Here is a 13,525-nt window from a genome sequence, read left to right on the forward strand (position 1 = left end):
TTAGACTAAAATGTAATGCATAATAAATATAATCTTTATATTGCAACTCTATACTTTGCCTTTTAAACATATTGAAATAGCATTTCAAAGCATTGTAATCACCTTGAACATTGTTTCAGGGCAGGAGATTGTGATTTAGCCTAAAATGAAATGCATGTTAAGTAGAATCTTTACATTGCAACTCTCTTCTTTACCTTTTACACACATTGAAATAACGTTTCAAAGGCCGTAAACACTGTTTCAGGACAAGAGATTGTGTTTTAGACTAAAATGTAATGCATAATAAATAGAATCTTTATATTGCAACTCTATACTTTGCCTTTTAAACATATTGAAATAGCATTTCAAAGCATTGAAAAGGCCTTAAACATTGTTACAGGGCAAGAGATTGTGATTTAGAGTAAATTGTAAAGCATGATAAGAAGAATCTTTCTAAAATTATTTTAAGTGAAAACAATCTGTTGTATCATTTGCAATAAGTAAAAAGCAACTGTGTTCTATACCTTTTACACACATTGAAACAGCATTTGAAAGCATTGAAAAGGCCTTAAACACTGTTTCAGGTCAAGAGATTGTGCTTTAGACTAAAATGTAATGCATAACAAATATAATCTTAAGATTGTTACTCTGTTCTTTGCCTTTTAACCATAATGAAATAGCATTTCAAAGCATTGTAATCACCTTAAACATTGTTTCAGGGCAGGAGATTGTGATTTAGCCTAAAATGAAATGCATGTTAAGTAGAATCTTTACATTGCAAATCTCTTCTTTAGCTTTTACACACATAGAAATAACGTTTCAAAGGCCTTAAACACTGTTTCAGGACAAGAGATTGTGTTTTAGACTAAAATGTAATGCATAATAAATATAATCTTTATATTGCAACTCTATACTTTGCCTTTTAAACATATTGAAATAGCATTTCAAAGCATTGTAATCACCTTGAACATTGTTTCAGGGCAGGAGATTGTGATTTGGCCTAAATAGTAAAGCATGATAAGAAGAATCTTTCTAAAATTATTTTAAGTGAAAACAATCTGTTGTATCATTTGCAATAAGTACATTGCAACTCTGTTCTTTACCTTTTACACACATTGAAACAGCATTTGAAAGCATTGAAAAGGCCTTAAACACTGTTTCAGGGCAAGAGATTGTGCTTTAGACTAAAATGTAATGCATAACAAATATAATCTTTAGATTGTTACTCTGTTCTTTGCCTTTTAACCATAATGAAATAGCATTTCAAAGCATTGTAATCACCTTAAACATTGTTTCAGGGCAGGAGATTGTGATTTGGCATAAATAGCAAAGCATGATAAGAAGAATCTTTCTAAAATTATTTTAAGTGAAAACAATCTGTTGTATCATTTGCAATAGGTACATTGCAACTCTGTTCTTTACCTTTTCCAGACATTGAAACAGCATTTCAAAGCATTGTAAAGGCCTAAAACACTGTTTCAGGGCAAGAGATTGTGTTTTAGACTAAAATGAAATGCATGTTAAGTAGAATCTTTACATTGCAAGTCTCTTCTTTAGCTTTTACACACATTGAAATAACGTTTCAAAGGCCTTAAAGACTGTTTCAGGACAAGAGATTGTGTTTTAGACTAAAATGTAATGCATAATAAATATAATCTTTATATTGCAACTCTATACTTTGCGTTTTAAACATATTGAAATAGCATTTCAAAGCATTGTAATCACCTTAAACATTGTTTCAGGGCAGGAGATTGTGACTTAGCCTAAAATGAAATGCATTTTAAGTAGAATCTTTACATTGCAAATCTCTTCTTTACCTTTTACATACATTGAAATAACGTTTCAAAGGCCTTAAACACTGTTTCAGGACAAGAGATTGTGTTTTAGACTAAAATGTAATGCATAATAAATATAATCTTTATATTGCAACTCTATACTTTGCCTTTTAAACATATTGAAATAGCATTTCAAAGCATTGTAATCACCTTGAACATTGTTTCAGGGCAGGAGATTGTGATTTGGCCTAAATAGTAAAGCATGATAAGAAGAATCTTTCTAAAATTATTTTAAGTGAAAACAATCTGTTGTATCATTTGCAATAAGTACATTGCAACTCTGTTCTTTACCTTTTACACACATTGAAACAGCATTTGAAAGCATTGAAAAGGCCTTAAACACTGTTTCAGGTCAAGAGATTGTGCTTTAGACTAAAATGTAATGCATAACAAATATAATCTTAAGATTGTTACTCTGTTCTTTGCCTTTTAACCATAATGAAATAGCATTTCAAAGCATTGTAATCACCTTAAACATTGTTTCAGGGCAGGAGATTGTGATTTGGCCTAAATAGCAAAGCATGATAAGAAGAATCTTTCTAAAATTATTTTAAGTGAAAACAATCTGTTGTATCATTTGCAATAAGTACATTGCAACTCTGTTCTTTACCTTTTACACACATTGAAACAGCATTTCAAAGCATTCTAAAGGCCTAAAACACTGTTTCACGGCAAAAGATTGTGCTTTAGACTAAAATGCAATGTCTGATAAGTAGAATCTTTATATTGCTACTCTGATATTTACCTTTTAAACACATTGAAACAGCCTTTCAAAGCATTGTAAAGGCCTTAAACACTGTTTCAGGGCAAGAGATTGTGTTTTAGACTAAAATTAAATGCATGTTAAGTAGAATCTTTACATTGCAACTCTCTTCTTTAGCTTTTACAAACATTGAAATAACGTTTCAAAGGCCTTAAACACTGTTTCAGGAGAGTAGATTGTGTTTTAGACTAAAATGTCATGCATAATAAATATAATCTTTATATTGCAACTCTATACTTTGCCTTTTAAACATATTGAAATAGCATTTCAAAGCATTGTAATCACCTTAAACATTGTTTCAGGGCAGGAGATTGTGATTTAGCCTAAAATGAAATGCATGTTAAGTAGAATCTTTACATTGCAAATCTCTTCTTTAGCTTTTACACACATAGAAATAACGTTTCAAAGGTCTTAAACACTGTTTCAGGACAAGAGATTGTGTTTTAGACTAAAATGTAATGCATAATAAATATAATCTTTATATTGCAACTCTATACTTTGCCTTTTAAACATATTGAAATAGCATTTCAAAGCATTGTAATCACCTTGAACATTGTTTCAGGGCAGGAGATTGTGATTTGGCCTAAATAGTAAAGCATGATAAGAAGAATCTTTCTAAAATTATTTTAAGTGAAAACAATCTGTTGTATCATTTGCAATAAGTACACTGCAACTCTGTTCTTTACATTTTACACACATTGAAACAGCATTTGAAATCATTGAAAAGGCCTTAAACACTGTTTCAGGGCAAGAGATTGTGCTTTAGACTAAAATGTAATGCATAACAAATATAATCTTTAGATTTTTACTCTGTTCTTTGCCTTTTAATCATAATGAAATAGCATTTCAAAGCATTGTAATCACCTTAAACATTGTTTCAGGGCAGGAGATTGTGATTTGGCCTAAATAGCAAAGCATGATAAGAAGATTCTTTCTAAAATTATTTTAAGTGAAAACAATCTGTTGTATCATTTGCAATAAGTAGATTGCAACTCTGTTCTTTACCTTTTACACACATTGAAACAGCATTTCAAAGCATTCTAAAGGCCTAAAACACTGTTTCACGGCAAAAAATTGTGCTTTAGACTAAAATGCAATGTCTGATAAGTAGAATCTTTACATTGCTACTCTGATATTTACCTTTTAAACATATTGAAATAGCATTTCAAAGCATTGTAATCACCTTAAACATTGTTTCAGGGCAGGAGATTGTGATTTAGCCTAAAATGAAATGCATGTTAAGTAGAATCTTTACATTGCAACTCTCTTCGTTACCTTTTACACACATTGAAATAACGTTTCAAAGGCCGTAAACACTGTTTCAGGACAAGAGATTGTGATTTAGACTAAAATGTAATGCATAATAAATAGAATCTTTATATTGCAACTCTATACTTTGCCTTTTAAACATATTGAAATAGCATTTCAAAGCATTGAAAAGGCCTTAAACATTGTTACAGGGCAAGAGATTGTGTTTTAGACTAAATTGTAAAGCATGATAAGAAGAATCTTTCTAAAATTATTTTAAGTGAAAACAATCTGTTGTATCATTTGCAATAAGTACATAGCAACTGTGTTCTTTACCTTTTACACACATTGAAACAGCATTTGAAAGCATTGAAAAGGCCTTAAACACTGTTTCTGGGCAAGAGATTGTACTTTAGACTAAAATGTAATGCATAATAAATATAATCTTTAGATTGCTACTCTGTTCTTTGCCTTTTAACCATATTGAAATAGCATTTCAAAGCATTGTAATCACCTTAAACATTGTTTCAGGGCAGGAGATTGTGATTTGGCCTAAATAGCAAAGCATGATAAGAAGAATCTTTCTAAAATTATTTTACGTGAAAACAATCTGTTGTATCATTTGCAATAAATACATTGCAACTCTGTTCTTTACCTTTTACACACATTGAAACAGCATTTGAAAGCATTGAAAAGGCCTTAAACACTGTTTCAGGTCAAGAGATTGTGCTTTAGACTAAAATGTAATGCATAACAAATATAATCTTAAGATTGTTACTCTGTTCTTTGCCTTTTAACCATAATGAAATAGCATTTCAAAGCATTGTAATCACCTTAAACATTGTTTCAGGGCAGGAGATTGTGATTTGGCCTAAATAGCAAAGCATGATAAGAAGAATCTTTCTAAAATTATTTTAAGTGAAAACAATCTGTTGTATCATTTGCAATAAGTACATTGCAACTCTGTTCTTTACCTTTTACACACATTGAAACAGCATTTCAAAGCATTCTAAAGGCCTAAAACACTGTTTCACGGCAAAAGATTGTGCTTTAGACTAAAATGCAATGTCTGATAAGTAGAATCTTTATATTGCTACTCTGATATTTACCTTTTAAACACATTGAAACAGCCTTTCAAAGCATTGTAAAGGCCTTAAACACTGTTTCAGGGCAAGAGATTGTGTTTTAGACTAAAATTAAATGCATGTTAAGTAGAATCTTTACATTGCAACTCTCTTCTTTAGCTTTTACAAACATTGAAATAACGTTTCAAAGGCCTTAAACACTGTTTCAGGAGAGTAGATTGTGTTTTAGACTAAAATGTCATGCATAATAAATATAATCTTTATATTGCAACTCTATACTTTGCCTTTTAAACATATTGAAATAGCATTTCAAAGCATTGTAATCACCTTAAACATTGTTTCAGGGCAGGCGATTGTGATTTAGCCTAAAATGAAATGCATGTTAAGTAGAATCTTTACATTGCAAATCTCTTCTTTAGCTTTTACACACATAGAAATAACGTTTGAAAGGTCTTAAACACTGTTTCAGGACAAGAGATTGTGTTTTAGACTAAAATGTAATGCATAATAAATATAATCTTTATATTGCAACTCTATACTTTGCCTTTTAAACATATTGAAATAGCATTTCAAAGCATTGTAATCACCTTGAACATTGTTTCGGGGCAGGAGATTGTGATTTGGCCTAAATAGTAAAGCATGATAAGAAGAATCTTTCTAAAATTATTTTAAGTGAAAACAATCTGTTGTATCATTTGCAATAAGTACACTGCAACTCTGTTCTTTTCATTTTACACACATTGAAACAGCATTTGAAATCATTGAAAAGGCCTTAAACACTGTTTCAGGGCAAGAGATTGTGCTTTAGACTAAAATGTAATGCATAACAAATATAATCTTTAGATTTTTACTCTGTTCTTTGCCTTTTAATCATAATGAAATAGCATTTCAAAGCATTGTAATCACCTTAAACATTGTTTCAGGGCAGGAGATTGTGATTTGGCCTAAATAGCAAAGCATGATAAGAAGATTCTTTCTAAAATTATTTTAAGTGAAAACAATCTGTTGTATCATTTGCAATAAGTAGATTGCAACTCTGTTCTTTACCTTTTACACACATTGAAACAGCATTTCAAAGCATTCTAAAGGCCTAAAACACTGTTTCACGGCAAAAAATTGTGCTTTAGACTAAAATGCAATGTCTGATAAGTAGAATCTTTACATTGCTACTCTGATATTTACCTTTTAAACATATTGAAATAGCATTTCAAAGCATTGTAATCACCTTAAACATTGTTTCAGGGCAGGAGATTGTGATTTAGCCTAAAATGAAATGCATGTTAAGTAGAATCTTTACATTGCAACTCTCTTCGTTACCTTTTACACACATTGAAATAACGTTTCAAAGGCCGTAAACACTGTTTCAGGACAAGAGATTGTGATTTAGACTAAAATGTAGTGCATAATAAATAGAATCTTTATATTGCAACTCTATACTTTGCCTTTTAAACATATTGAAATAGCATTTCAAAGCATTGAAAAGGCCTTAAACATTGTTACAGGGCAAGAGATTGTGTTTTAGACTAAATTGTAAAGCATGATAAGAAGAATCTTTCTAAAATTATTTTAAGTGAAAACAATCTGTTGTATCATTTGCAATAAGTACATAGCAACTGTGTTCTTTACCTTTTACACACATTGAAACAGCATTTGAAAGCATTGAAAAGGCCTTAAACACTGTTTCTGGGCAAGAGATTGTGCTTTAGACTAAAATGTAATGCATAATAAATATAATCTTTAGATTGCTACTCTGTTCTTTGCCTTTTAACCATATTGAAATAGCATTTCAAAGCATTGTAATCACCTTAAACATTGTTTCAGGGCAGGAGATTGTGATTTGGCCTAAATAGCAAAGCATGATAAGAAGAATCTTTCTAAAATTATTTTACGTGAAAACAATCTGTTGTATCATTTGCAATAAGTACATTGCAACTCTGTTCTTTACCTTTTCCAGATATTGAAACAGCATTTCAAAGCATTGTAAAGGCCTAAAACACTGTTTCAGGGCAAGAGATTGTGATTTATCCTAAATAGTAAAGCATGATAAGAAGAATCTTTACATTGCAAATCTCTTCTTTACCTTTTACACACATTGAAATAACTTTTCAAAGGCCTTAAACACTGTTTCAGGACAAGAGATTGTGCTTTAGACTAAAATGTAATGCATAATAAATATAATCTTTAGATTTTTACTCTGTTCTTTGCCTTTTAACCATAATGAAATAGCATTTCAAAGCATTGTAATCACCTTAAACATTGTTTCAGGGCAGGAGATTGTGATTTGGCCTAAATAGCAAAGCATGATAAGAAGATTCTTTCTAAAATTATTTTAAGTGAAAACAATCTGTTGTATCATTTGCAATAAGTAGATTGCAACTCTGTTCTTTACCTTTTACACACATTGAAACAGCATTTCAAAGCATTCTAAAGGCCTAAAACACTGTTTCACGGCAAAAGATTGTGCTTTAGACTAAAATGCAATGTCTGATAAGTAGAATCTTTACATTGCTACTCTGATATTTACCTTTTAAACACATTGAAACAGCCTTTCAAAGCATTGTAAAGGCCTTAAACACTGTTTCAGGGCAAGAGATTGTGTTTTAGACTAAAATGAAATGCATGTTAAGTAGAATCTTTACATTGCAACTCTCTTCTTTAGCTTTTACAAACATTGAAATAACGTTTCAAAGGCCTTAAACACTGTTTCAGGAAAGTAGATTGTGTTTTAGACTAAAATGTCATGCATAATAAATATAATCTTTATATTGCAACTCTATACTTTGCCTTTTAAACATATTGAAATAGCATTTCAAAGCATTGTAATCACCTTAAACATTGTTTCAGGGCAGGAGATTGTGATTTAGCCTAAAATGAAATGCATGTTAAGTAGAATCTTTACATTGCAAATCTCTTCTTTAGCTTTTACACACATAGAAATAACGTTTCAAAGGCCTTAAACACTGTTTCAGGACAAGAGATTGTGTTTTAGACTAAAATGTAATGCATAATAAATATAATCTTTATATTGCAACTCTATACTTTGCCTTTTAAACATATTGAAATAGCATTTCAATGCATTGTAATCACCTTGAACATTGTTTCAGGGCAGGAGATTGTGATTTGGCCTAAATAGTAAAGCATGATAAGAAGAATCTTTCTAAAATTATTTTAAGTGAAAACAATCTGTTGTATCATTTGCAATAAGTACATTGCAACTCTGTTCTTTACATTTTACACACATTGAAACAGCATTTGAAATCATTGAAAAGGCCTTAAACACTGTTTCAGGGCAAGAGATTGTGCTTTAGACTAAAATGTAATGCATAACAAATATAATCTTAAGATTGCTACTCTGTTCTTTGCCTTTTAACCATAATGAAATAGCATTTAAAAGCATTGTAATCACCTTAAACATTGTTTCAGGGCAGGAGATTGTGATTTGGCCTAAATAGCAAAGCATGATAAGAAGATTCTTTCTAAAATTATTTTAAGTGAAAACAATCTGTTGTATCATTTGCAATAAGTAGATTGCAACTCTGTTCTTTACCTTTTACACACATTGAAACAGCATTTCAAAGCATTCTAAAGGCCTAAAACACTGTTTCACGGCAAAAAATTGTGCTTTAGACTAAAATGCAATGTCTGATAAGTAGAATCTTTACATTGCTACTCTGATATTTACCTTTTAAACATATTGAAATAGCATTTCAAAGCATTGTAATCACCTTAAACATTGTTTCAGGGCAGGAGATTGTGATTTAGCCTAAAATGAAATGCATGTTAAGTAGAATCTTTACATTGCAACTCTCTTCGTTACCTTTTACACACATTGAAATAACGTTTCAAAGGCCGTAAACACTGTTTCAGGACAAGAGATTGTGATTTAGACTAAAATGTAATGCATAATAAATAGAATCTTTATATTGCAACTCTATACTTTGCCTTTTAAACATATTGAAATAGCATTTCAAAGCATTGAAAAGGCCTTAAACATTGTTACAGGGCAAGAGATTGTGTTTTAGACTAAATTGTAAAGCATGATAAGAAGAATCTTTCTAAAATTATTTTAAGTGAAAACAATCTGTTGTATCATTTGAAATAAGTACATAGCAACTGTGTTCTTTACCTTTTACACACATTGAAACAGCATTTGAAAGCATTGAAAAGGCCTTAAACACTGTTTCTGGGCAAGAGATTGTGCTTTAGACTAAAATGTAATGCATAATAAATATAATCTTTAGATTGCTACTCTGTTCTTTGCCTTTTAACCATATTGAAATAGCATTTCAAAGCATTGTAATCACCTTAAACATTGTTTCAGGGCAGGAGATTGTGATTTGGCCTAAATAGCAAAGCATGATAAGAAGAATCTTTCTAAAATTATTTTACGTGAAAACAATCTGTTGTATCATTTGCAATAAGTACATTGCAACTCTGTTCTTTACCTTTTCCAGATATTGAAACAGCATTTCAAAGCATTGTAAAGGCCTAAAACACTGTTTCAGGGCAAGAGATTATGATTTATCCTAAATAGTAAAGCATGATAAGAAGAATCTTTACATTGCAAATCTCTTCTTTACCTTTTACACACATTGAAATAACTTTTCAAAGGCCTTAAACACTGTTTCAGGACAAGAGATTGTGCTTTAGACTAAAATGTAATGCATAATAAATATAATCTTTAGATTTTTACTCTGTTCTTTGCCTTTTAACCATAATGAAATAGCATTTCAAAGCATTGTAATCACCTTAAACATTGTTTCAGGGCAGGAGATTGTGATTTGGCCTAAATAGCAAAGCATGATAAGAAGATTCTTTCTAAAATTATTTTAAGTGAAAACAATCTGTTGTATCATTTGCAATAAGTAGATTGCAACTCTGTTCTTTACCTTTTACAAACATTGAAACAGCATTTCAAAGCATTCTAAAGGCCTAAAACACTGTTTCACGGCAAAAGATTGTGCTTTAGACTAAAATGCAATGTCTGATAAGTAGAATCTTTACATTGCTACTCTGATATTTACCTTTTAAACACATTGAAACAGCCTTTCGAAGCATTGTAAAGGCCTTAAACACTGTTTCAGGGCAAGAGATTGTATTTTAGACTAAAATGAAATGCATGTTAAGTAGAATCTTTACATTGCAACTCTCTTCTTTAGCTTTTACACACATTGAAATAACGTTTCAAAGGCCTTAAAGACTTTCAGGACAAGAGATTGTGTTTTAGACTAAAATGTAATGCATAATAAATATAATCTTTATATTGCAACTCTATACTTTGCCTTTTAAACATATTGAAATAGCATTTCAAAGCATTGAAAAGGCCTTAAACATTGTTACAGGGCAAGAGATTGTGTTTTAGACTAAATTGTAAAGCATGATAAGAAGAATCTTTCTAAAATTATTTTAAGTGAAAACAATCTGTTGTATCATTTGCAATAAGTACATAGCAACTGTGTTCTTTACCTTTTACACACATTGAAACAGCATTTAAAAGCATTCTAAAGGCCTAAAACACTGTTTCACGGCAAAAGATTGTGCTTTAGACTAAAATGCAATGTCTGATAAGTAGAATCTTTACATTGCTACTCTGATATTTACCTTTTAAACACATTGAAACAGCCTTTCAAAGCATTGTAAAGGCCTTAAACACTGTTTCAGGGCAAGAGATTGTATTTTAGACTAAAAGGAAATGCATGTTAAGTAGAATCTTTACATTGCAACTCTCTTCTTTAGCTTTTACACACATTGAAATAACGTTTCAAAGGCATTAAAGACTGTTTCAGGACAAGAGATTGTGTTTTAGACTAAAATGTAATGCATAATAAATATAATCTTTATATTGCAACTCTATACTTTGCGTTTTAAACATATTGAAATAGCATTTCAAAGCATTGTAATCACCTTAAACATTGTTTCAGGGCAGGAGATTGTGATTTAGCCTAAAATGAAATGCATGTTAAGTAGAATCTTTACATTGCAAATCTCTTCTTTACCTTTTACACACATTGAAATAACGTTTCAAAGGCCTTAAACACTGTTTCAGGACAAGAGATTGTGTTTTAGACTAAAATGTAATGCATAATAAATATAATCTTTATATTGCAACTCTATACTTTACCTTTTAAACATATTGAAATAGCATTTCAAAGCATTGTAATCACCTTGAATATTGTTTCAGGGCAGGAGATTGTGATTTGGCCTAAATAGTAAAGCATGATAAGAAGAATCTTTCTAAAATTATTTTAAGTGAAAACAATCTGTTGTACCATTTGCAATAAGTACATTACAACTCTGTTCTTTACCTTTTACACACATTGAAACAGCATTTGAAAGCATTGAAAAGGCCTTAAACACTGTTTCTGGGCAAGAGATTGTGCTTTAGACTAAAATGTAATGCATAACAAATATAATCTTTAGATTGTTACTCTGTTCTTTGCCTTTTAACCATAATGAAATAGCATTTCAAAGCATTGTAATCACCTTAAACATTGTTTCAGGGCAGGAGATTGTGATTTGGCCTAAATAGCAAAGCATGATAAGAAGAATCTTTCTAAAATTATTTTACGTGAAAACAATCTGTTGTATCATTTGCAATAAGTACATTGCAACTCTGTTCTTTACCTTTTACACACATTGAAACAGCATTTCAAAGCATTCTAAAGGCCTAAAACACTGTTTCACGGCAAAAGATTGTGCTTTAGACTAAAATGCAATGTCTGATAAGTAGAATCTTTACATTGCTACTCTGATATTTACCTTTTAAACACATTGAAATAGCATTTCAAAGCATTGTAATCACCTTAAACATTTTTTCAGGGCAGGAGATTGTGATTTAGCCTATAATGAAATGCATGTTAAGTAGAATCTTTACATTGCAAATCTCTTCTTTACCTTTTACAAACATTGAAATAATGTTTCAAAGGCCTTAAACACTGTTTCAGGACAGGAGATTGTGTTTTAGACTAAAATGTAATGCATAATAAATATAATCTTTATATTGCAACTCTATACTTTGCCTTTTAAACATATTGAAATAGCATTTCAAAGCATTGTAATCGCCTTGAACATTGTTTCAGGGCAGAAGATTGTGATTTGGCCTAAATAGTAAAGCATGATAAGAAGAATCTTTCTAAAATTATTTTAAGTGAAAACAATCTGTTGTATCATTTGCAATAGGTACATTGCAACTCTGTTCTTTACTGTTTCCAGACATTGAAACAGCATTTCAAAGCATTGTAAAGGCCTAAAACACTGTTTCAGGGCAAGAGATTGTGTTTTAGACTAAAATGAAATGCATGTTAAGTAGAATCTTTACATTGCAACTCTCTTCTTTACCTTTTACACACATTGAAATAACGTTTCAAAGGCCATAAACACTGTTTCAGGACAAGAGATTGTGTTTTAGACTAAAATGTAATGCATAATAAATAGAATCTTTATATTGCAACTCTATACTTTGCCTTTTAAACATATTGAAATAGCATTTCAAAGCATTGAAAAGGCCTTAAACACTGTTTCTGGGCAAGAGATTGTGCTTTAGACTAAAATGTAATGCATAATAAATATAATCTTTAGATTGCTACTCTGTTCTTTGCCTTTTAACCATATTGAAATAGCATTTCAAAGCATTGTAATCACCTTAAACATTGTTTCAGGGCAGGAGATTGTGATTTGGACTAAATAGTAAAGCATGATAAGAAGAATCTTTCTAAAATTATTTTAAGTGAAAACAATGTGTTGTATCATTTGCAATAAGTACATTGCAACTCTGTTCTTTACCTTTTACACACATTGAAACAGCATTTGAAAGCATTGAAAAGGCCTTAAACACTGTTTCAGGGCAAGAGATTGTGCTTTAGACTAAAATGTAATGCATAACAAATATAATCTTTAGATTGTTACTCTGTTCTTTGCCTTTTAACCATAATGAAATAGCATTTCAAAGCATTGTAATCACCTTAAACATTGTTTCAGGGCAGGAGATTGTGATTTGGCCTAAATAGCAAAGCATGATAAGAAGAATCTTTCTAAAATTATTTTAAGTGAAAACAATCTGTTGTATCATTTGCAATAAGTAGATTGCAACTCTGTTCTTTACCTTTTACACACATTGAAACAGCATTTCAAAGCATTCTAAAGGCCTAAAACACTGTTTCACGGCAAAAGATTGTGTTTAGACTAAAATGTAATGCCTGATAAGTAGAATCTTTACATTGTTACTCTGATATTTACCTTTTACACACATTGAAACAGCATTTCAAAGCATTGTAAAGGCCTAAAACACTGTTTCAGGGCAAGAGATTGTGCTTTAGACTAAAATGAAATGCATGTTAAGTATAATCTTTACATTGCAACTCTCTTCTTTACCTTTTACACACATTGAAATAACGTTTCAAAGGCCTTAAACACTGTTTCAGGACAAGAGATTTTGTTTTAGACTAAAATGTAATGCATAATAAAAATAATCTATACATTGATACTCTATTCTTTGCCTTTTACCCACATTGAAACAGCATTTCAAAGCATTGTAAAGGCCTTAAACACTGTTTCAGGGCAAGAGATTGTGTTTTAGACTAAAATGTAATGCATTATAACTATAATCTTTACATTCC

Source organism: Electrophorus electricus, chromosome 20 (genome assembly GCF_041902795.1).
Source record: "Electrophorus electricus isolate QZ-2024a chromosome 20, ASM4190279v1, whole genome shotgun sequence".
Classification (NCBI taxonomy): domain Eukaryota; kingdom Metazoa; phylum Chordata; class Actinopteri; order Gymnotiformes; family Gymnotidae; genus Electrophorus; species Electrophorus electricus.